This window comes from Hordeum vulgare, chromosome 5H (genome assembly GCF_904849725.1).
Source record: "Hordeum vulgare subsp. vulgare chromosome 5H, MorexV3_pseudomolecules_assembly, whole genome shotgun sequence".
In the NCBI taxonomy this organism is placed as follows: Eukaryota; Viridiplantae; Streptophyta; class Magnoliopsida; order Poales; family Poaceae; genus Hordeum; species Hordeum vulgare.
Window position 1 is genome coordinate 108586906 of NC_058522.1, and position 25643 is coordinate 108612548.

Here is a 25643-nt window from a genome sequence, read left to right on the forward strand (position 1 = left end):
ACCTCTCTCACCAAAGAAATATCTATATAGTTGGTTGCTACTTCTCAAACAACACCGCCAGAAATTGACACGTTGACGGAGATTGGGCTTGCGTTCGTTTTTCCCTTGAAGAGGAAAGGGTGATGCAGCACAGGAGCAGTCAGTATTTCCCTCAGTTTGAGAACCAAGGTATCGATCCAGAAGGAGGGTCTTGTCAAGTCCAGAGTACATGCGCAAACACAAACAAGCTTGCACCCAAGGCTTCAAAGGGGTTGTCAATCCCTTCAAGATTGTTTGCAAAGTGAAATCTGAAGGCGGAAAGTGCAACAAATTAAAAAGTGTAAGGCTAAAAATATGGTGTGGAGTAGACTGATACGTCTCAAACGTATCTATAATTTTTGATGGTTTCACGCTATTATCTTGTCAGCTTTGGATGTTTTGTTTACCTTTTATATCTTTTTTGGGACTAACTAATTAATCCAGTGCCAAGTGCGAGTTCCTGTTTTTCTGTGTTTTTGACTCTTTTCAGATCTGATTTTGGAACGGAGTCCAAACGGAATAAAATCCCCAAAATAATTTTTTCCAGAACGGAAGAAGATCGGGAGGCTTGAGGGCCAAGGTAGTGGGCTCACAGGGAGCCCACAAGCCCTGTTGCCGCGGCCAGGGGGGAGGCCGCGGCAACCAAGCTTGTGCCCCCCCTGGCGCTCCCCTGCCCTAGGACTTTGGCCTATAAATTCCCTAAAAATCCAGAAAAAATCAGGGCATCCATGAAAACACTTTTCCGCCGCCGCAAGCTTTCGTTTCCGTGAGATCTCATCTGGAGACCCTTCCCGGTGCCCTGCCGGAGGAGACTTTGGAGTTGGAGGGCTTCTACATCAACATCATCACCTCTCCAATGACTCGTGGGTAGTCTACTTCAGACCTACGGGTCCGTAGTTAGTATCTAGATGGCTTCTTCTCTCTCTTGGATCTTCAATACAAAGTTCTGCATGATCTTCATGGAGATCTATCCGATGTAATCCTCTTTGGCGGTGTGTTTGTCAAGATCCGATGAATTGTGGATTTGTGATCAGATTATCTATGAATTATATTTGAGTCTTTACTGATTTCTTATATGCATGATTTGATATCCTTGTAAGTCTCTCCGAGTCTTGGGTTTTGTTTGGCCAACTAGATCTATGATTCTTGCAATGGGAGAAGTGCTTGGTTTTGGGTTCATACTGTGTGGTGACCTTTCCCAATGACAGAAGGGGCAGCAAGGCACGCATCGTGTTGTTGCCATCAAGGGTAACAAGATGGGCTTTTATCGTAGATATGAGATTGTCCATCTACATCATGTCATCTTGCTTAAGGCGTTACTATGTTCTTTTGGACTTAATACACTAGATGGATGCTCGATAGCGGTCAACGTGTGGAGTAATAGTAGTAGATGCAGAAAGTATCAGTCTACTTGTTTTGGACGTGATGCCTATAGATATAATCATTGCCTTAGATAACGTCACGACTTTGTGCGGTTCTATCAATTGCTCGACAGTAATTCGTTCACCCACCGTCTATTCATAAGAGAAGCCACTAGTGAACACTACGGCCCCCGGGTCTATTAACAACTATCGTTTCCACTTTCACTTTTACTTTGCTGTGTTATCTTTTTGTTTTCAGTTCTCACTTTGCAAACAATCTATAAGGGATTGACAACCCCTTCATAGCGTTGGGTGCAAGCTCTTTGTGTTTGTGCAGGTACTTGTGACTTGACGAGATCTTCCACTGGTTCGATACCTTGGTTCTCAAAACTGAGGGAAATACTTACCGCCGCTGTGCTACATCACCCTTTCCTCTTCAAGGGAACACCAACGCAAGGCTCCAAGGCCGCGGGGAAATCCTTTGCATATTTGCCAAGGAAGTCCCTAAAGGCGTAGCCGTAGCAACAGGATTACTGGCGCCGTACCAGGGAAGGTCTGTTGTCGCAGTAGCAGAAGGATTTCTGGCGCCGTTGCCGGGGAGGATCAAGTCAAGAATAGCCTCTCGTCAACGTGCTGATTTCTGGCGCGTGGAGGAGATCTATCCAAGTAGGTGTCACAAACTCATCTCTTGCATTTACCTTTTCTGCCAGTTGCCTCTCGTTTTCCTCTCCCCCACTTCACATTTGTCGTTTTCATTTGCCTTTCCCCTTTAGCCGTTTCCTTTTGCCTTTTTTCCGTTTTCCTTTGCCGTTTTCTTTTGCCTTTTTGCCATTTTCCTTTGCTGGTTTTCTTGCTTGCTTGTGTGCTTGTTTGTTTGTTGAAGTCATCATGGCTGAAAACACCAAACTTTGCGACTTCTCGAGTACCAATAATAATGATTTTATTAGTACTCCGATTGCTCCCGCCACTAGTGCGGAATCGTATGAAATCAACGCAGCTTTGCTGAATCTTGTTATGAAAGAGTAATTCTCTGGCCTTCCTAGTGAAGATGCCGCATCCCATCTCAATACCTTCATTGAGCTTTGTGATATGCAAAAGAAAAGATATGTGGATAATGATGTGATTAAGTTCAAGCTTTTTCCTTTCTCGTTGCGAGATCGTGCGAAAACTTGGTTTTCTTCTTTGCTTAAAAATAGTATCGATTCTTGGGATAAGTGCAAAGATGCTTACATATCCAAGTATTTTCCGCCGGCTAAGATTATCTCCTTACGTAACGATATCATGAATTTCAAGAAACTTGATCATGAACACGTTGCACAATCTTGGGAGAGGATGAAGTTAATGATTAGAAATTGTCCCGATCATGGCTTGAGTTTGTGGATGATTATACAAATCTTTTACGCTAGTTTGAATTTCTCTTCTCGCAATATCTTGGACTCCGCCTCAGGTGGAACGTTCATGGAAATCACGTTAGGAGACGCTACAAAACTCCTAGACAATATCATGACCAACTACTCTCAGTGGCACACTGAAAGGTCACCTACTAGCAAAAAGGTACATGCTATAGAAGAAATTAGCTCACTTAGTGCTAAGATGGACGAGTTGATGAATTTGGTTGCTGGTAGAAATACTCCTTTAGATCCTAATGACATGCCACTATCTTCCTTGATTGAGAGTAGCAACGCTAGTTTGGACGTTAATTTTGTTGGTAGGAACAATTTTGGCAACAACAATGCTTTTAGAGGAAACTATGTTCCTAGGCCTTTTCCTAGTAACTCCTCTAACAATTATGGCAATTCCTACAACAACACTTATGGAAATCACAACAAAGTACCCTCTGATTTAGAGAGTAATATCAAAGAGTTCATGAACTCTCAAAAGATTTTCAATGCGTCCATAGAGGAAAAACTACTCAAAATAGACGATTTGGCTAAGAGCGTTGATAGGATGTCTTGTGATATTGATGCTTTTAAAGTTAGATGTGCTCCTCCCAAGGTCAACTTGGATGAAACTTTAAAAGCTATGTGTGTCTCCATGAATGAGAGCAAAGAAAGAACCGCCCAAATTCGCGCTAGGCATGAATGGTTTAAAAGGGTGCGTTCTAGTGATGCAAATCACGAAGATCTTAAAGTGCTTGGCGTGACTCCTCTTGAATCTTTGTTTTCGCGTGTCAAACCTATATTGAGGGGCTGGATATGAATCCACTTTGGTTGAAAAACGCCCCAATGATTCGGAGCCCACCTATCTTGATGTTAAAGGTGTGGAGAGTGGAGTAGAAGAAATCAAAACTTTGGGTAGTCATGAAACTCCCACTTTGGATTTCAAGGAATTCAATTATGATAGTTGCTCCTTGTTTGAATGCATTTCCTTGATGCAATCCATTGCAAACTCTCCACATGCTTATAGCTAAAGCAAAGCCTTTAGCGCTCACATCGTATATGCTATGATGAAATCTCTTGAAGAGAAGCTCGAATTAGAAGTCTCTATACCTAGAAAACATAATGATGAGTGGGAACCTACTATCAAAATCAAGATCAAAAACTATGAATGCAATGCTTTGTGTGATTTGGGTGCTAGTGTTTCCGCGATTCCAAAGTCTTGATGTGATATTCTTGGTTTTCATGAGATTGAAGAGTGTTCTCTTAATTTGCATCTTGCGGATTCTACTATCAAGAAACCCATGGGAAGTATCGATGATGTTCTTATTGTTGCAAATAAGAACCATGTACCCGTGGAATTCATTGTACTTGACATAGATTGCAATCCTTCATGTCCCATTATTCTTGGTAGACCTTCCCTAAGGACTATTGGTGCTATCATCGATATGAAGGAACGGAATATTAGATTTCAATTTCCCCTAAAGAAGGGCATGGAGCATTTTCCTAGAAATAAAATAAGATTGCCTTATGAATCTATGATGAGGGCTACTTATGGTTTGAGTACCAAAGATGACTATACGTGATTCCATCACCTTTTCCCTAGCTAAGGGCGTTAAACAATAGCGCTTGTTGGGAGGCAACCCAAAGAATCTATCATTTTTCTTTATGTTTTGTGTTTTCCACACTTTCACAATTCTGTTATGATTGTGTTTTTTGTGTTTCTTTTTGCGTTTGTGCCAAGAAAAACCGTTATGATTAGTCTTGGGGATTATCGTTTGGTCATGCTGGAAAAGACAGAAACTTTCTGCTCACGAAATGAATTTTCTTTTTTTCTGCAAGAGCTTTTGAGTTGATTATTTTTGCTGCTGATTGCTACGCAAATTTTTAATACTTCCGTAAGTTTTCAGAATTTTTGAAGTACCGGAAGAATACGAAGTATACAGATTGCTACAGACTAGTCTGCTCTTAACATATTCTGTTTTTGTTGAGTTGGTTGCTTATTTTGATGAAACTATGGATAGTATCGGGGGGTATTAGCCATGTAAGATTGCAAATACAGTAACCCAACATCAACATAAGTAGAATTTAAGTTTGCTACAGTACAAGGAAGTGGTGGTTTGCTTTCTTATACTAATGTTATCACAAGTTTCTGTTGAAGTTTCGTGTTGTGAAGTTTTCAAGTTTTGGGTCAAGTTCTTATGGAAAAAAAAGATAAGGAGTGGCTAGAGCTCAAGCTTGGGGATGCCCAAGGAACCCCAAGTTGATTCAAGGATGCCGTAAAAGCCTAAGCTTGGGGATGCCCCGGGAAGGCATCCCCTCTTTCGTCTTCAATCCATCGGTAACGTTACTTGGGGCTATATTTTTATTCACCACATGTTATGTGTTTTGCTTGGAGCGTATTGTATCGTAGGAGTCTTTTATTTTTGTTGTGTCACAATCATCCTTCCTGCAAACCTAGAGAGAAAGAGACATGCACTCACCGTGATTTTGTCGAGCTTCACTTATATCCTTTGGTAGACAATTCAGCTCACATGTGTTTCACTTATATCTTTTGAGCTAGTTGATTTTGCTCTATGTACTTCACTTATATCTTTTAGAGCACGGCGGTGCGTGGCTTGGTAGTTGGTCTATGCTTTGAAAGTAGTCTTAAAAGGGGTAGTTATCCAAAGGGATATGAAAACTTCCACCTTCATGTGCATTGAATAGTTAGAGAAGTTTGATTCATCTCAATTAGTTTTTAGTTGTGGTTGTGGTAATATTGAAGTTATATTAGTAAGGTGTTGTGGATCTAGAAATACTTGTGTTGAAGTTAGTGATTCCTGTAGCATGCACGTATGGTGAACCGCTATGTGATGAAGTCTGAGCATGATTAGTCTAATGATTGTCATCCTTCGTGTGGCGGTCGGGATCGTGCGATGGTTTATACCTACCAACCCTTCCCCTAGGAGTATGCGTTGAATGCTTTGTTTCGATTACTACTAAACTTTTGCAACAAGTATATGAGTTTTTCATGACTAATGTTGAGTCCATGGTTTAGATGCACTTTCACCTTCCACCATCACTATCTTCTTTAGTGACGTGCAACTTTCGCCGGTGCACAAAACCACCCATATAGCCTCCCTCAAAACAGCCACCATACCTACCTATTATGGCTTTTTCAAAGCTATTCCGAGATATATTGCCATACGATTACCACCATGACATGTGCCACCACTTCTACATTGCCATTGCATGATCGTAAGATAGCTAGCATGATGTTTCCATTGATGTCTATCCCATGCTAGATCATTGTCACGGTACACTACCGAAGGCATTCCATATAGAGTCATCATTGCTCTAAGTTTTGAATTGTAAGTGTGATGATCATCATTGATGGAGCATTGTCCCATGTGAGGAAATAAAAGAGGCCAAAGATGCCCACCAAAAAAAAGAGGCCAAAGAGCCACAAAAAAAAGAGAGAAAAAGAGAGAAGGGACAATGCTACCACCTTTACACACTTGTGCATATTAAGCACCATGATCTTCATCATTGAGAGTCTCTCGTTTTGTCACCACCATACAGCTAGTTGGAAATTCTCATTATATAACTTGACTTGTATATTCCAATGATAGGCTTCCTCAAAATTGCCTTAGGTCTTCGTGAGCAAGCAAGTTGGATGCACACCCACTAGTTTTCTTTAAGAGCTTTCACATACTCTTATCTCTAGTGGATCATTTGTATGGCAATCCCTACTCATTCGCGTTGATATCTATTGATGAGCATCTCCATAGCTCATTGACATGCCTAGTCAATGTGACCATCTTCTCCTTGTTTGCCTTGCAACCTCCACCACTCTCCACACCACTTATAGTGCTAAAACCATGGCTCACGCTCATGTATTGCGTGAGAGTCGAAAAAGTTTGAGAACGTAAAGGTGTGAAAACAATTACTTGGCCAATACCGGGGTTGTGCATGATTTAAATTTGTTGTGCAATGATGATAGAGCATAGCCAGACTATATGATTTTGTAGGGATAACTTTCTTTTGGCCTTGTTATTTTGAAAGTTCATGATTACCTCGCTAGTTTGCTTGAATTATTATTGTCTCCACGTCAATAGCAATCTATTGTTTTGAATCTAGTGGATCTGAACATTCACGTCACATAAGAGGAGTTACAAAGGACATCTATGCTAGGTAGCATGAAAGCATCAAAAATTCATTCTTTATCACTTCCCTAATCGAGGACGAGCAGGAGTTAAGCTTGGGGATGCTTGATACGTCTCAAACGTATCTATAATTTTTGATGGTTTCACGATGTTATCTTGTCAACTTTGGATGTTTTGTTTACCTTTTATATCTTTTTTGGGACTAACTTATTAATCCAGTGCCAAGTGCCAGTTCCTGTTTTTATGTGTTTTTGACTCTTTTCAGATCTGATTTTGGAACGGAGTCCAAACGGAAGGAGATCGGGAGGCTTGAGGGCCAACGCAGTGGGCTCACAGGGAGCCCACAAGCCCTGTTGCCGCGGCCAGGGGGAGGCCGCGGCAACCAAGCTTGTGCCCCCCCCCTGGCGCTCCCCTGCCCTAGGTCTTTGTCCTATAAATTCCATCAAAATCCAGAAAAAATCAGGGCATCCACGAAAACACTTTTCCGCCGCCGCAAGCTTCCGTTTCCGCGAGATCTCATCTGGAGACCCTTCCCGGTGCCCTGCCGGAGGGGACTTTGGAGTTGGAGGGCTTTTACATCAACATCATCACCTCTCCAATGACTCGTGGGTAGTCTACTTCAGACCTACGGGTCCGTAGTTAGTATCTAGATGGCTTCTTCTCTCTCTTGGATCTTCAATACAAAGTTCTGCATGATCTTCATGGAGATCTATCCGATGTAATCCTCTTTGGCGGTGTGTTTGTCGAGATCCGATGAATTGTGGATTTGTGATCAGATTATCTATGAATTATATTTGAGTCTTTGCTGATTTCTTATATGCATGATTTGATATCCTTGTAAGTCTCTCCGAGTCTTGGGTTTTGTTTGGCCAACTAGATCTATGATTCTTGCAATGGGAGAAGTGCTTGGTTTTGGGTTCATACTGTGTGGTGACCTTTCCCAATGACAGAAGGGGCAGCAAGGCACGCATCGTGTTGTTGCCATCAAGGGTAACAAGATGGGCTTTTATCGTAGATATGAGATTGTCCATCTACATCATGTAATCTTGCTTAAGGCGTTACTCTATTCTTTTGGACTTAATACACTAGATGCATGCTGGATAGCGGTCGACGTGTGGAGTAATAGTAGTAGAAGCAGAAAGTATCGGTCTACTTGTTTTGGACATGATGCCTATAGATATAATCATTGCCTTAGATAACGTCACGAGTTTTTGTGGTTCTATCAATTGCTCGACAGTAATTCGTTCACCCACCGGCTACTTGCTTTCATGAGAGAAGCCACTAGTGAACACTATGGCCCCCGGGTCTATTCACAACTATCGTTTCCACTTTCACTTTTACTTTGCTCTGTTTACTTTTTGCTTTCAGTTCTCACTTTGCAAACAATCTTTAAGGGATTGACAACCCCTTCATAGCGTTGGGTGCAAGCTCTTTGTGTTTGTGCACGAACTTGTGACTTGACTAGATCTTCCACTGGTTCGATACCTTGGTTCTCAAAACTGAGGGAAATACTTACCGCCGCTGTGCTACATCACCCTTTCCTCTTCAAGGGAACACCAACGCAAGGCTCCAAGGCCGCGGGGAAATCCTTTGCATATTTGCCAAGGAAGTCCCTAAAGGCGTAGCCGTAGCAACATGATTCCTGGCGTCGTACCAGGGAAGGTCTGTTGTCGCAGTAGAATAGACCCCCGGGGCCATAGTGTTCACTAGAGGCTTCTCTCAAAATAGCAAATATCATGGTGGGTGAACAAATTACTGTCGAGCAATTGATAGAACCGTGCAAAGTCATGACGATATCTGAGGCAATGATCTAGCATATAGGCATCACGTCTGAGACAAGTAGACCGATACTTTCTGCATCTACTACTATTACTCCACACATCGACCGCTATCCAGCATGCATCTAGTGTATTGAGTTCATGACGAACAGAGTAACGCTTTAAGCAATATGAAATGATGTAGAGGGATAATATCAAACCAATGAGGAAAACCCCATCTTTTTACCCTTGATGGCAACAACACGATATGTGCCTCGCTACCCCTTCTTTCACTGGGTGAGGTCACCGCATGGTATGAACCAAAAACCAAGCACTTCTCCCATTGCAAGAATCATAGATCAAGTTGGCCAAACAAAACCCACAACTCGAAGAGAATTACAAGGATATGAAATCATGCATAAGAGAGATCAGAAGAAACTCAAATAAGATTCATAGATAATCTGATCATAAATCCACAATTCATCGGATCTCGACAAACACACCGCAAAAGAAGATTACATCGGATTGATCTCCATGAAGATCATGGACAACTTTGTATTGAAGATCCAAGAGAGAGAAGAAGCCATCTAGTTACTAGTTATGGACCCGTAGGTCTATGGTGAACTACTCACGCATCATCGGAGAGGTCATGGCGTTGATGGAAAAGCCTTCCGTGTCCGAGTCCCCCCTCCAGCAGGGCACTAGGACGTGCCCCAGATGGGATCTTGCGGAGACAGAAGCTTGCGGCGGCGGAAAAGTAATTACGATGCTCCCCTGATTTTTTGGGAATATTTGGGAATTTATAGGCGCAAGATCTAGGTCAGGGGACCTCCAGGGGGGCCACAAGCCTGCATGGTGCGGCCCCCTAGCCGCGGGGTGGGGGCTTGTGGGGCCCCTAGGGCTCTTATGGCTTGGCCCCCAAGCTCTCCGATCTTCTTCTGTTCCAGAAAAAATCTTTTTGGGGATTTTCTTCCGTTTGGACTCCGTTTCAAAATCTTCTCTGAAAGGGGTCAAAAACATGGAAAAAACAGGAACTGGCACTTGGCACTGAGTTAATAGGTTAGTCCCAGAAAATAAATAAAAGGCATGCAAAACATCCAAAGTTTGACAAGATAATAGCATGAAACCATAAAAAATTATAGATACGTTGGAGACGTATCATTGGTCAAACTATTTAAGAAGCTATCATAATCATGCACATAAGAATCATTTTATATATTAGAGGAAACTCAAATATTTATCATGAATAATCTGAACATAAACCCACAATTCATCAGATCCCAACAAATGCACCGTACAAAAGAGTTACATCATATGGATCAAAGTGAAGATGTGATGATCATTGTATTGAAGATCGAACAGAGAAAGAGAGAGATTGCCATATAGGTACCACCATGGACCCATAGGTCTGTGGTGAACTACTCACACATCATCATGAGGGCAGCAAGGTGTATGAAGAAGCCCTCCGTGATCGATCCGCCCTTCGGTGGAGTGCGAGAATGGAGCTCTAGATGGCCTCCCATTAGAACAAAGACTTGTGGTGGCGCAAAAAGTGTTTCGAACCTCCCTCAAAGTTTTTAGGGTAGATGAGAATTTATAGACCAGAGAGCGGAGTTGGGAGAGCCACAAGGAGGCCACAAGCCATCCGGGCGCCCCCCAGGCCGTGCCCCTGTTGGCTTGTGGAGGCCTCGTGCGCCTTCCGTCCGTCTTCCAATGCTCCAGAGTTCTGTTTTGGTCCCAAATAATTCACAAAAAGTTTCAGCTCAATACGGCCTCGTTTAGTACTGGAACCTGAAAAGTGCAAAAGCACATAGAAAACAGCAACTCGCACTGGGCACCGGGTCAATAGGTTAGTGATAAAAATAATATAAATTGGTAGATAAGTTCATAAAAAGTGTTCTAAAATGATAACATAATAACATGGAACAATAAAGAATTATAGATAGGTTGGATACGTATCAGGTGTCTATTGCAAAGAGGCTGACTTATGTTGACGTTCCAAAGCAAGGTGCTAATGAGTGTGGTTTCTTCTGCGTGAAGTCTGTTGTACATATGATGGTGATGTCCTTATCCAATATTCCAGCGATGTGGATGTATGTTTTCTACTTATTGTTGTCTTGTCATCTTTTACTATTTTTTATTTCTTTTTTATCGCCCACATGGTCTTGATGTTCTTTAGTTTGTGTTATTTTATGCTTACTCCTCTTTTCATTCTTGATTCTTTTGTTTTACAGTCTCGTGCCGTAGATGATTGGAAAGCCGAATACATGCACAATCTAGTCTTCAACCCAAAGAATGAAATTCTGCATAAAGAGCTTCCAGCTGAGATCCAGGAGTTGGCAAAATGAATTTTGCATTTAGACACATTGATTTAGTACATATTTGGTTTCATATAGATTTGGCTTAGTATATACATTTCATTTTGTAATTGTTGGAGCGACTTGTTTGCATGAGCTATTGAAGATCGGTTTAGTAATTTGTATGTTTTATAACTGCATCGTTTTCTTTGTGATTGAGGACCAATGTACCAAGAGTGAAAAATGTTTGGTTTGTTATTTTGTTGTTATTGTATGGGTTCATTACTGTTTTCCACACAATCGGGTGTGGTTTTATTTGCCCCCTATGTGCATTTTAACTTCTCCCTACTATGTGGTTGGACTGCTGTTTCATCCAAGGGAGCATTTTGTCTTGTAAAATATAGCGTTCTCTCTTTTATTTTCTTCAACTAATTCGGAATGTATCTTTTTACGTAGCCTCTATACGTCCTTTTGTAATACTTCAACTGCATATGGTATTTATGTAGAACTTCACATAACCAATTTTATCTTGAACTCCTTTATGTTTAATCTTCTAATTATTTTTTATCGGTGTTCTAGTTGAATTTCTCCAGGAGTCCAAATAGAACTTCATGACTACATGCATGACATTCTGTTTCCTAATTTTGTTTAGTGAGCAGTACCTTTTTGTGTCAAGCATATTTATTCTCTACATCGGCCCTTATACCAAAAATTCTCCACTAAGAATATTTGAACTTCATTGTTTTTATTTTTTCCCGCTTACTCTTTTTATGTAGTATAACACCTCCTGGTATACCCGAACTTCTCCAGTATGAATATTTTGAAGTTATGCAATATTAGAATTTGATATTTGAACTTCTGCATGTTCTCTGGTTGGACTACAGTTTTAGCACACGGGAGCATTATGTGTTGTAAAATATAGTGTTCTCTCTTTTATTGTTCTTCAACTCATTCAAGTTGTAGCCTTTGTTGCATACATTTTATATGTCTTTTTTGCAATACTTGAAATGCATATAGTATTCAAGTAGAACTTCACATAGGAAATTTTTCTTGCATTCCTTTATCGGGTGCTAGAACTATTTTTGCTTAGCCTTTCCATCACTAATGCTGACGACCAGCCACATTGTTTCTTTCGGAAACTATTTCAAGTTTGACATGATGGATAAACAGAATGGCAAGCTAGCGAACTTGTTGAACCACATAACTATACTATGAACATGATATAAGCGAACTTGTTCAACCCTAACACACATTACATAGGCAAACTTGTTCAACCTAATAAAAGCAAATGACAAACTTGAACAAAAGAAGGCATAAGGAACTTAAAGGCCATACTTTGATGTTTCTTCATCCCTATTAGATGTAGTATTCGTAGTTGTTTCCATACTGCTTCTCATACTGCAGCATGCTCAGACCCTTCTTGATCATGTTGATTTTCTTCCAAGACTCGTAGGTGACATACGCATCTACTACTACATACTCGATGCGGTTGTCTAGCAGCGGGGCTATCCCCCATAGTTTGTGGTCTTCTTTGCGGTTCATCTTGTTCTTCATTTTCTCATAGAATGGGTGGACGGCCATGCGAACAACATCTTCCGGAGAGTCATACTCCTTGTTGGTGTATGGATGCATCCATTTGCGTTGCATGTCGATGAACTTATTGCGGTTAATCTCCAAATCTGTGTTCTTCAGCATCCGTTTGTCCTTTTCAATGCTAAAGCTAACAAAGGTGTACATCTTCTCCTTGAGGAACGGGTCGAGCCATTCGTGTGTGCAAGTTGTAGCAACAGATTGAAGATGATTGTTTTTTCATGATTTAATTCAGACGTTTTTTTACAATTGTTGACTCTATGAAGTAGATGCTTATATATTACACAAATGTATGGATTAATATAGTTCAGAAACTAGTACACAAAGTTCATAAACTAGTATTAGTACACCACGTTTATTTTTCCGTTTGCTTTTTATAGTTGAGTCATTTATCTATCTTCTGCTTAGTTCTATGTTAGTTTTCTTTGTTGAATAAGGTAACACACATAAGTGTATCACAAAGGTCTTTCTTCTTTGTTGGTGGAATTAATAATATCAAGACCAAGTTGAGAAGCTAATTTGCTACAACGAGTCAAGAAAATAACACCAATGCATCAATAGCAGAAACTAAATTAGTACATCAACATCAGAAAACTATAATAGTGTATCAATTTAAGAGATTTAAATCCTTTGTAACATTTTCAGAACATATTCTAGTGAGTCAATATGCAGAAAATAATCTATAGTTCTTAAACTACACTAGTATATACATCTAGTTCAGAAACTAGTTTAATTAAATTTCACGCACGAATACTAATGAACAAAGTTGCATGAAATAGGTTGAATGAGTAGTTTTGCTCACATTTCTATTGACGTGGTGATGTGGTATACCAGCACTTGTTCCTCCAGGCATAACCGCAGAACTGCTGCCCTCTGGTTCGGGTAGTCTTCCTTGGAATACTCAACTTCAGTGTTGACGTTCCTGTCCCTCATGCCACCAATATTCAACCTCACCTTATTTATCATCTCGTTCGCTACCTCGAGATTGCTGGTGCAGAGGACATACAACGTCTTCTCGCCAAGGGCATCAACAACCTTCAGTTCCTTGGTGTAGTCGAGCTTCTCACCGGGGACAATGTCGTCTTGGTGCTTGGTGGCGTGCTCTGACAACTCATTACCGGGACGCTTGTGGGATAACCCCTCTGTCATTGCCCTCCTGAAGCGATGGCGGGCTTTGTGACAGTGGTGTTATGGGGATTTTCTGGGGAACATGGAGCGGCAATGCTGAGGTTGAGGCGGCGATGAAGGCGAGGAGGGTTTTCTATGTCGTGGTTTGGGACTTCGGGGAGGCGGTTCATCCGAGTTTGCCGTGGTAGCGGGCGTTGCTGTTGCACGTGGCAACCTCCCAGTGGAAGCGCAAGTGGTGGCCTCGAAAACCCAGCCGACAGTGGAAAAATTTCACTGGGATAATTCAAAGCATCACACTGACCCGTCTTGTCAAGGTTCACCGGAGTTTGTGTGTCCTAGATGTAGGTCACAGAGTTAGTAATCATGGAAATGGACCAACTCGGAATGTTGTTTGACCGAAAGTTGAACTTAATTTGTATATGCTGCTAATTAATTTCAAACCTATTTTTAACTGATTGCTTAAATCAATATAATTATTTGTTATTTTAATCCACCAATTTTAAAGAAATACCAAACAACCATTATTTATTAAACTTTTTTACTTTTATTAGTTGAAATTTGGTTTTGGATATTAAATTTTTTAGAAAACTAGTAGTCCTACTTTTCTAACTTAGTTTAGTTGGCATCACCTTATTGTGTGAACCATATTTATTCTCTACATCGGCCCTTATACCAGAACTTCTCCAGTAAGAATATTTGAACTTCATTGTTTTTTCTTTTATTGTTCAGTTCTAAAATGCAGTGTTCTCTCTTTTATTATTCTTCAACTCATTCAAGTTGTAGCCTTTTTGCATACATTTTATATGTCCTCTTTGTAATACTTGAACTGCATATAGTATTCAAGTAGAACTTCACATAGGAAATTTCTCTTGCACTCCTTTACGGTTTAATCTTTTAATTATTTTTTGTGGTGTTTTAGTTTAACTTCATGAGTAGTACAAATACCAGGAGTACAAAACTTCATAACTGCACGCATGACATTCGACAGTACCTTTTTGTGTCAAGCATAATTTTCTCTAGATGTACTATTATACCAAAAATTTGTACAATAAGAATATTTGAACTTCTACAATATTAGTAATTGAACTTCTCCAGAAATACTATTCAGTAGTGAAATAATAAAACATGTGCTCAAGAAATATTAGTATTTGAACTTCTCCACACATACTGTTATGTTCAGTAGTGTAATAACATAAAACATAATATACTATTCAGTATAAGATTTTTTTTTGTTTCAAGATGGTGTTTAATTGTTCATTAGCCTTGCGCTCCTCCTAGGCTTTGCTGCTTGTGGTTTATTTTTCTCATGTACCTCTTGCTTTTCCTCTTGCTCTTCCTCTTCTTATTCTACTTCTTCTCCTCCTTCTTCTTCTTCTTCTATGCTTAGGTCTTCGCTTTCTTCTTCAGTGAGGTCTTCGCTTTCCTCTTTGTTGTCTTCACCTTCGTCTTGAAAATCTTTCTCATCTTCATCTTCCACCACTTTTTTTGTGCTGCCTCTATGTTTTGTTTTCACTTTCTTTTCTGGATTTTGGCTCCTCTTATCAGCTTCTTCATTGAGCTTAGGGCATGTTCGTGAATTGTGTGGAGCATATTCCTTGCATATGCTACAAAGCCTACTCCTAGCTTTCTCTGGTCGTCGTCTCTTGTTATGTTTTTGAGCTTTCGGTTGCTTGACTTCCTCGGCATCTTTTATTTATAGAAGTGTTGTACAATTTAGTTTGTTGTGTCCCACAACCTGATTGCATAGACTGCATTTCCTTTGTCCAAGTGGCACTCCATTCTCATCCAGCTTGACCACTCTTCTATCTGCAAGAGGTGCCTTTATCTGAGCACTTTGTTCACTTTTCTTGGTTATAGAATGTTTCTTCCTACCCTTTTTCTCGGAGTATAATGGCGGTTTCATCATCCCTTGTTGTTGTTGTTGTTGGTCACGCTGCTGCATTGAATGACCTGCACCATTGTGACATTGATTGGCTTGAGCAGCGGTTTGGAGCATTTTAGCTTCATAATAAGCAAGATCCTCAGCGATTTCAGCAACCTCTTCAGCCCTTCTTTCATCAATATCTGTTTGATTTGCTAAATGTATGGCGTCAAGTTCTTCTTCGAGCCTATTTAGAACATAGAAGGCTCTGTCATACTGTTGTTCACATCTCATTAATTTTTAACCATCAAATTTAGCTGCAGCAGGGTGTCTTGCTTGGACATTTTAGAGTTGTCATCGGACGCTATTGTGTTGTAGTCCCTTGTATCAAATTTTGGTTGCGATTTAGCAGTCTTTGATACCGTTTAATGATTTATTTGTCTGGAAACTCGCCAGCCCTCAGGTAGTCCACAAGGTTCATGATGTGAAGGAAAAACAGTCATGCGATGAGATAAATGCAGAATTCATTGTTTGTGAGCTAGCAATGAGTTACCATATCATAGTGATATCATAATATAGTTTTGCTAGTTATTTATTTATTTCTTTTTGCACTCACCTGTGTGGGTCCAAAGCTTGCATCCACACTCATAATGTTTTTGATCTGGATCAGCTACAACATGGAATTCTTGCTTTGACCACGCAAATACTTTTTCCTTATGCTTCCCTTTGTTATGGTAGTACACAAGGTACTTATTTTCCTCTGTTATTTTCTTTGCACGGAAGAGTGTGCTTTTTCTCATCATGTTCATCATCTTGCTCTATACGGCTCTGGTGTACTTGATAGCCATGTCTTCCTCATAGTCATGATTTGTTTTTTTCACTAGATTGTTCTACATATGTAAAAAATAAGAGATTAGTCAAGCAGTTGAGTAATATGATGATAGCAAATGATCATGTTGAAATTTCTTCATAAGAGGTTTTTTTTCTTAATACCATGTTGGCCATCATTTTCTCACTCTCGAGGTGCAGCCGAGTTTGTATGCAAGCATTTACCCGCCTAGCAAACTTGTGTAGGTTCTAGGTCCCTTTGACAAACCCTCTCATGAGCACGTGATTCATGCTCTTGCTTTGTTGTGTAGAAGTCATTATAGCACAGAAAATGTTCTTGTAATATGTTGATATCCACATTTTCCTATCACTCCACAGTTGCATCATCATCTGGTGATTCTGCAGGTTGTACTTCTGCACGACTGTAGGCCACGCAGCTTCATATTCTGTTGGCATGATCAGCTAGTTTAAGATAGATGTGAACTCCTCTTTGAATGTTGGTTACTTCTTGTACAGGCACACGAGCTATTCCCTGAACTGCTTGAGGATGTTTCAATGGCATAACTTGGGGACGGTATTTGGGAATGCTGGTGGTATAGCTTTTGCTATTGACGGGAACTGGTATGCATGGATATAAAATGTAATATGCAGTGTTATTGAACTTTATTGATATTATATGTTCTTTTAAAATGTATATTGCTTCTTACACTGTTGGTGAACTTTTGTGCTACCAGGGTTTCAAATTCACAGCCAACAATAGGTCTCTCTAACCATGTCACATACATTTCGTTTCTTATTGTAGTGTACTTGGACTTCTATGCTAAAAGTATTTAAACTTCATAGCCCACAGTAGGTCTCTCTAACCACTTCATATACATTTTGTTTCTTATTGCAGTGTAGTTGGACTTCTATGCAATCTCGATTTGAACTTCATGGTTTATTTTATTTTTACATTCTCACTAATACACCAACACATCTAGAACAAAAATAATGATAAAACTTGTAATATTTTTTAATTTTACCTGTGAGAATACAAGTTGGGTGTTTTTTGTTCACGCATCATACGAATGTATCAAATATCCAACTGAATGATTTTGCATCTCCATCTGTGATGAGGGCAACAACAAATATCGTTGACTATAAATGGTGGTTGGTTCAAACAAACACTCCTAGAGGCATATGGAATATGTTTGTTTTGTTAGTTGTGTTGAATGTTACGCAATCTGCAATGTCTTGATAAGCCCCCCGAAAGCTTGCATTGGACCAGGAAATGTTCTTTCTTGCACCATCACTGTCTACTTGTATGTCATAGAAGAACTCATCATTGATTGCCTTCATGTCTTTAAAGAAAGACACAAGTTTCAATAGATCACCCAAGTCATCTTTCCTTGCATTCCTAGCTTTCCTGCAAAATATGTACAAATATATTAATTTGTTATTTTTTATGAAGGTTGGTCACTTAGGATGCTATGTACATTCTAGTATTTGCATTTTTTAATACTTACAAGTTTAGTAGGTCTCCTTCGGTCATGCTCAGGAAGAAGCTTCCATCGTCATTTTCTGATAGCTTGGACATGATCATTGTATGTTTGACATCATGGTAGTGCAAGAGCTTTACGTACTCCAAAAGAGTGGGGTCATAATTCTTCTAGGAGTGCAAGAATACCAGCATGTGAGAAAATTGGATGAGGCGGTGATTATGATTATATTGAATGTCCACCACCACACATGTGTTATCCTCTTGCACCTTTACCCTCATTCTAGCATTATAGCCTGTCCTACGCGAGGTTTTGTTTCGATGCCTGCCTTCTTCAGAAATAGTAGGGTTGTGTTTCCCATGGCATGCACGGACAAAGTACTTGTGATTATCAGTTCCACCCATCTTCCTGACGCCAAAACCAGCGTGCTTGGCGTATCGTTTGTAAAATTCCTAGGCTTTATCTACATTCTTGAATATCATCATGAGTCTTGGTATTAGATAATATGGGAGGTCCGGCTTCCACACAAAAAATATGTTGTTAAATTGCAACTTATTATTATTTTAATCCTGCTGCAAAAAGTTGGCACATCATACCACATACATACAAAGTACTCACGTGTTTGTATGATCGCAGCTCAACCAGACTCTATTGCTAGCCCATTGGAATAGGGATGGAGAAATTACCATAGCATGGTGCATGAGTGGATCATGAGGAGGTAAGAGGGTTGAAGATGACCTCTCTCTTGTCTGTGTATTTTTGGCTTGTGGTGGTTGTGGAGGCATACCAATCCTTGTGTTAGTTTGCTCTTTACTTCTAGGAAACAATCCATCAATCCCATGTCCAGTACGCTCATTAGTTGTAGTGGCAGCATTAGGATCCGTCGTCTATAGTGTGCAGAGCACTTTCCTCCGTGTGTGTGTTCCTTGTGGTATTGAATCCACACCAGGATAACCTCCAGAGTTATATGCAGAACTTGAGCTAACGTCCTCCTCCATCGGTGTGCTTGGAAGTCTGCTGGTGGATACAAAGAACCAGCGGGGGATTTCCGGTGTCACCCAGTTAGGTGGATGTTCGTACCGGTGAGGATGGCGGTGTAGGTTTTCGGGTGTCAGCCATTTGGGGTGTGGATCATATGGAAAATGTTGATTATTGTGTATTTCAGGTGTTACCCAGTCAGGGGGCGACATGCCGCATACACGCTGAGGGTTGTATACTTGTTGCTTTGAAGCTCTACCTCTTTTTCTGCGTCTCTCATCCTAAAAATAGTACATTCACATGATAATTTCGTTAGCACAAGTAGCATCTATGTCTATTGGTGTAGCTGAACTGAGCATTCATCATAGTATGAACTTCCCAACTTAGTATATATCACAAAAGTATCATGTATCTAATACTTCATCTTTTATTGTAGTTGAACTAAGAATTCTTCATATTAGGAACTTCTGGTCTGGAAAGGGGAAGGATAACTAATAGTTTTGTCGGATTCCAGTGTTGAACTTCTAGATATAGAGGAGTAATAACATCTATACTCTTGTATATAGTTAAACATGGACTGTTGGTGAATGCATGATTGAACTTACATGTACAGTCAAAACCCTATGTAATAATGCTCAAGTACTAATACCAACTTGAACTCATGCTCAAGTACTAGTTGAACTTCATATGGTGTGGAGATACATAGTAGATGATCATGCAATAGAAAACAAACTATGAAACCCACATCTTGGCTAGAAGTTCATCCACACCTTTTCTAGAAGTTCAACCATAGATTAAACAGATATACAAAGAGAACATAAGAAAAGGAAGTTCAACCATACCTTTGCTAGAAGTTCGGCTAGTCTTTTTCTTGTAGTAGATAGGCCACCTTAGATCAAAGCACCGGCTTGTGGGAAGAGGGATCCAATGACATTTGATGGCTCACAGAAGACATCAAGTTCATCTGGTTGCGGAAAGAACTTCATGTACAACAAGTGTAATTTACCAATGTAGGAGGAGGCATGGGTGAATTAGTACCTTTGGTGTTGCGTGCCTTGTTAGATCCGAAGGCTCTGTCACTGATCCAAAGCATATGCCAACCCTTCTCCAGCCTTTGTCGCCGTTCCATTGGCCGCACTGTATGTAGGAAGAGAGGAGCGAAGGTTGAAAGCTCCGATGGTCCATGGCGCCCGAAGAAACTACGATGGTCTGGCGGCTTCACCGCCTCTAGTCGATGTCTCTCTCGTGACAGCGTGGGTCGGTGCTCCCTCGCACCGTCGGTCGGGTGGGAGGTGGCGACAGTGGGGAAGTGGCTGGATCCAGTCAGTGGCGGTGGGTAGAAGGGAGGGGAGGGGATATCTCGGCAATGGACGGCGATAGATTCGCGACAGAGGTTGGCTCGGTCGACCCTTGGCTCGATGAGGATCGGGATCAGGATCGACTGCCCGGTTTTTCCGGCACCTCGTGCTAGTCCAGGTCAGGTGGGGGGTTAAGTTGAGGAGGTTTCCTTGTCGGGCCCTTATAGGGTTGGTTGGTATCAGAATAACTATTCTAATCCTAGTATTAGAATAGTGTCGCCCTATATATATACTATTCATCATTCAAGGTGTAGAATGAGTTATTCTTTAAGTGGGGTAATCTTACGATTGTTTCATAAATAAATTTTGTTTTCTATACAAATAGCTACATGCATATTGATTCATTATGTAAAATTTGGCATAAGAAAACAAAAAAATATGTCAGAAGACCGGAAAATATGCATTCTATGTGTATTTTATACTATGCTTTTACATGTGTAACTCTACATAGCGTAAAATATTTTTTACGACAATTTAATATTTTCTTACGTTCTCTTTTAAGGTAAGAAGTAAGAAAAAAATTACGGGACATAAAAACTATGGTGCATTGGTGATAAAATAGAGGGAGGTGAAGAATAACTATTCCTCACCGAGGATGACGAATAGCGCGACCCTATATATATATATCACCGAGGGTGTAAAATAAGTTATTCTTCACCCAGGTAATCTTATGACCGTTCCATAAATAAATTACATTTGAAATACCAATAGTTACATTAATATTGATTCATTACGTAAAATTTGATGCAAAAAATTTAAAATATAGGTCATAAGACCAGAAAAAAAATCACATTTCATGTATATTTTACACTATGTTTTCATGTTTTTAATTTTACATGACCTAAAATATTTTTTATGGTGACTATATATTTTCTTACTGTCTCTTTTTACGTATAAAATAAGAAAAAGAAATTGAAACATGAAATTACTGTGCATTGATGTAAAAATAGAAGGGGTGAAGAATAACTATCCTTTACCCAGGGTGACGAATAGTCAATCCATATATATATATATATATATATATATATATATATATATATATATATATATATATATATATATATATATAATAAAGCAGCTATTGCTTTCGTCGAAAAATCCACCGCGACATTTTTATATAATATAAAGCCCCTGTAATTTGTGTTCTTCAACCCGCGCTCCATCATTTACTGCAACGGAAAAGGAAAAAACGATTCGATGCAAAAATTATACCAGTACGCATCGCCTCCTCCCGTCGACCCTCGGCCACCCTGGCCTGTGCCCAGGCCGTCGCCACACCACTCGCCGCTGTGGCCGACCTCAACCGCCACCGCTGCCGATCTCAACCCATCCGCCTCCACGGTTGTACCTCTCCCCGCTCACTGCCCCCGTTGTGGCGCTAGAGCGCATCGCGTCGACCCTGGTCCATCTTGGCCTGTGCCCAGACCGCTGTCACACCACTCGTCGCCGCGGTCGACCTCAACCACCACTGCTGTCGATCTCAACCCACCCGCCTTCGCGGTCGTACCTCTGCACGCTTGCTGCCCCCATTTCGGCGCTCGAGCACAGCTTCTGGATCAAATCAACGCGACAGCTACAACGACTTGGGATGATGCGTCTGCTCGATGCAGAACAGCGTCGGCGCGCGGATAAGGCGCGGCGGAGCGAAGTACTTGCAGGTGGAGGCGGACCTCCATGGCTCACACAGGGAACTCCGAGGTTATGGCGCGACAACGACGACTCCTTGTGGCCACATAGAGGCGCCTAACCCCTTGCTCCCCTCATCGTATCCCCTCCTCCGGTAGGAACTCATCATCTGGCGAGAGGCCCTCCCCATGCCTCCAACCGTGTGTCAAGCACCGGCAAGAAATTTTGTTTTGTGGGAATTTGTTTTGCTGATGAATGAATGTATTGAATGTAAGATTGCATTGTTGTAGAGAGAGAGAATGGAACACCACCTTCAGTTTGTCATGTGATCCCACATTCTCTACCCCATGAGTGAAATAAGATAACAGTCCATTAATTAATTCAGGTAGCCTCTTTGTTTTGCTTTGCTTGTCCGGCTCAATTTCTCATCATGGTGGAATTAAGAATTGACGGGTTGATTTCTCAACAAAATAGGATAGGACTGACTACATTAGTTAGTTAGCTTATTATTTTAATAAATCAACATTATTATAAAAAGATTAAAAGCACGTGGTATTTTTTTCTCCCGTTGCAACGCACGGGCCCTTTTGCTAGTATATATATATATATATATATATATATATATATACACACACACTCCTAATTGCTAAGTTGGTAGAATAACATCCAGGTATTTTGTTTTCAACCGATTTAGTTTCGTCTCCCCCCGCCCACACCTTTGTGCACCGTTTTTTTCTTCCTGTTTCCGCTCGGAGGCAGCCCAGGCGAACAACTAATGCCACCCATGCCTCGCTCGCCCTTCTCTCTTCCTCCAACCCAGCTAGGGTTCCTAGCCCAGCCGCCGCTGCCGCTACGTGTTCCTCTCTGAGCTTGCCCGAGCGCCTCCCTGAACTCATCGGGAGTAGCCAGCAGAACCCCACCGTCGTGCCTCTCTCTCTTCCTCTCTCCCTTCTCCTTATTTTCCCACCTTTCTTTCTCTCCTCTTTGCTGTGTGTCGTTCCTCTCCACAGGTGTCGCCATGGCCGCAACATGGAGCTCGCCTCCGTACCATCCGTGCCCCTTCGACGACGCCTTGCATCGCCAGCGTCCAAGTCCTCCAAATCCTGGTTTGGTAGTCAGTTTTTCTCCGCTCAATCCTGATTTGTGTAGGATTGTTTCCCATGCATCGTGAGCATGCTGGACGGTGGGAATGGTCGCATCAAGGGGAACACCAGGGACAGTGGATTCAAGGTGTTGCACGCCGCTGCGGCCTTCCCACGATCCTCACCAGCGCAACAGTGTATGAGGCCTTCCCACATGTGGCAGATTGATGTGAGACCCATGGCCGAGGTCGCCGATGTGCCCCGCCTCGCAGTGCCTGGGGTGTCCACCCCCGCTCCCCATATTCCTCCATCAGCCGATGGCAACGATGACTGCGAGCGGTGCTGCTCCTCACCTAATTGCTTCGGCCGCCGCCCTTTACCCCTCTTCCACCACAGGAGCAAAACAAGCAGCACCGGACAGAAGGAGGTGGGTTCAACTGGCGGAGCCATAAGTGAGATTGCGCGTGAGCGGATGGAGCATGCATTGAGGTCGTGGTGAACCATGGTCGGAGCCGGGACTGAGAGTTATGTAGAAGGAGATGAGGGGGACGGGGAAGGCGTCACGTAGGAAGGAGATACACAGGAGGAGAAAAACTTGAAGGGGGTAGAGGACTAGAGGAGTATGTGGAGGTGCCAGTGGAGGCCAAGGTGTACGTCGGCAACCTGCCCTACAATGTCAACCGTGAGCACCTCGCCGAGGTCTCCCTCTTATCTTGCTACCTATTTTCTTCTGCTGTCAGTTAGTTGCTCCTCTGTATGTACACACACGTTTTGGAATTGAGAGATAGTTACGTGAAGCGATCTGGTCTGAATTCTATTGCTATGAATTTAACACCTTCATCAATAGGCAAATCAACAGTTGGCAAAGGTTTATCTATCCTTTTAATTTATTTACACTATATTTAGAAAGTGCCTTCTAAGTAAACTAAGCAACTATATTTTGAAAGATTCCCCATTGTTGTAGCTTGACACTTGTTCGATGTGGTATCTATCTTATGATTATTTTATTTTTACGACTATTCTTTCTTTGAATTCTTCTTATTTCATATTTGTTTTCCGGATATGACATGGTTGCTGTCAACTACACAACTTGTTCTTGTACATTTTTGTTGGGCCTCCAAGCGCACAGTTTTGTAGGACAGTAGCAAATTTCCCTCAAGTGGATGACCTAAGCTTTATCAATCCGTGGGAGGCGTAGGATGAAGATGGTCTCTCTCAAACAACTCTGCAACCAAATGACAAAGAGACTTTTGTGTCCCCAACACACACAATACGATGGTAAATTATATAGGTGCATTAGTTCAACAAAGATATTGTGATACAAGTGTAATATGGATGGTAGAAATATATATTTTAAATCTGAATAAGTAAAAACAGCAAGGTAGAAATTCGTAAAACGTTGCACAAACGATATTGCAATGCTGGAAAATGAGGCCTTGGGTTCGTACTTTCGCTAGTGAAATCTCTCAACAATGTTACTATAATTGGATCACATAACAATTCCTCGACGTGCAATAAAGAATCACCCCCAAGTTCCTATATAGCGGAGAACATAAGAAGAAATTGTTTATAGGGTACGACCACCTCAAAGTTATTCTTTCCGACCAATCTTACGAAGAGTTCATACTAAAATAAAAAGTTATCCTTTCCGATTGATATATCCAAGAGTTTGTACTAAAATAACACCATAACATATTCAGATTCATAGTACTCAATCCAACACAAAGAACCTCAAAGAGTGCTCCAAGATTTCTACCGGAGAAACAAAGTCGAGAACATGCATCAATCCCACTGCATAGATTACCCCAGTGTCACCTCGGGAATCGGCGAGTTGAGTGCCAAAACATATATCAAGTGAATCAATATGGCACCTCATTGTCACCATGGGTATTCATAGCAAGACAAAAATCAAGTGCTCTCAAATCCATAAAAGTATTCAATCCGATAAAACGAAATCTCAAAGGGAAAACTCAACTCATCACAACAAGATAGAGAGGGAGAGACACCATATGATCCAAGTATATTAACAAAGCCCGCGGTACATCAAGGTTGTGCCATCTCAAGAACACGAGAGAGAGAGAGAGAGAGAGAGAGAGAGAGAGAGAGAGAGAGAGAGAGAGAGAGAGAGAGAGAGAGATTGAACACATAGCTGCTGGTACAAAACCTCAGCCCTGATGATGGACTACTCCCTCCTCATCATGGTGGTCGTAGGGATGATGAAGATGGCCTCCGGTGATGATCTCCCCCTCTGGTAGGGTGCCGAAACAGGCTCCCAATTGGTTTTTCGTTGCTACAGAGGCTTGTGTCGGCGGAACTTCTGATCTAGGGTTATTTCTGGCGGGGGGTTGTATTTACAGGAATTTTCGGCGTCGGTCTCAAGTCAAGATGGGCATTGAGGGGCCCCTTCTGGTGGTTCTTTTCTCCACTATTTCTCTTCACTTCCAAAAAAATCATCAAGCAGTTTCCTGCAATTCCGAGAACTTTTATTGCTGCACAAAAAACAACACCACGGTAGTTCTGCTAACAAGAGTGTGAGTCTGGGTTAGTTCCATGCAAATCATACCAAAAACATATAAAATTGTTGTAAACATGGCATGAATACATCCTAAATTATAGATACATTGGAGAGATATCAGCATCCCCAAGCTTAATTCCTACTTGTCCTAGAGTAGGTAAATAATAAAAGAAAAAATTATGAAGTGTGAATGCTAGCATAGTGCATAAGTTTGATCAATGATAATTTCAGTTACTTTTCCT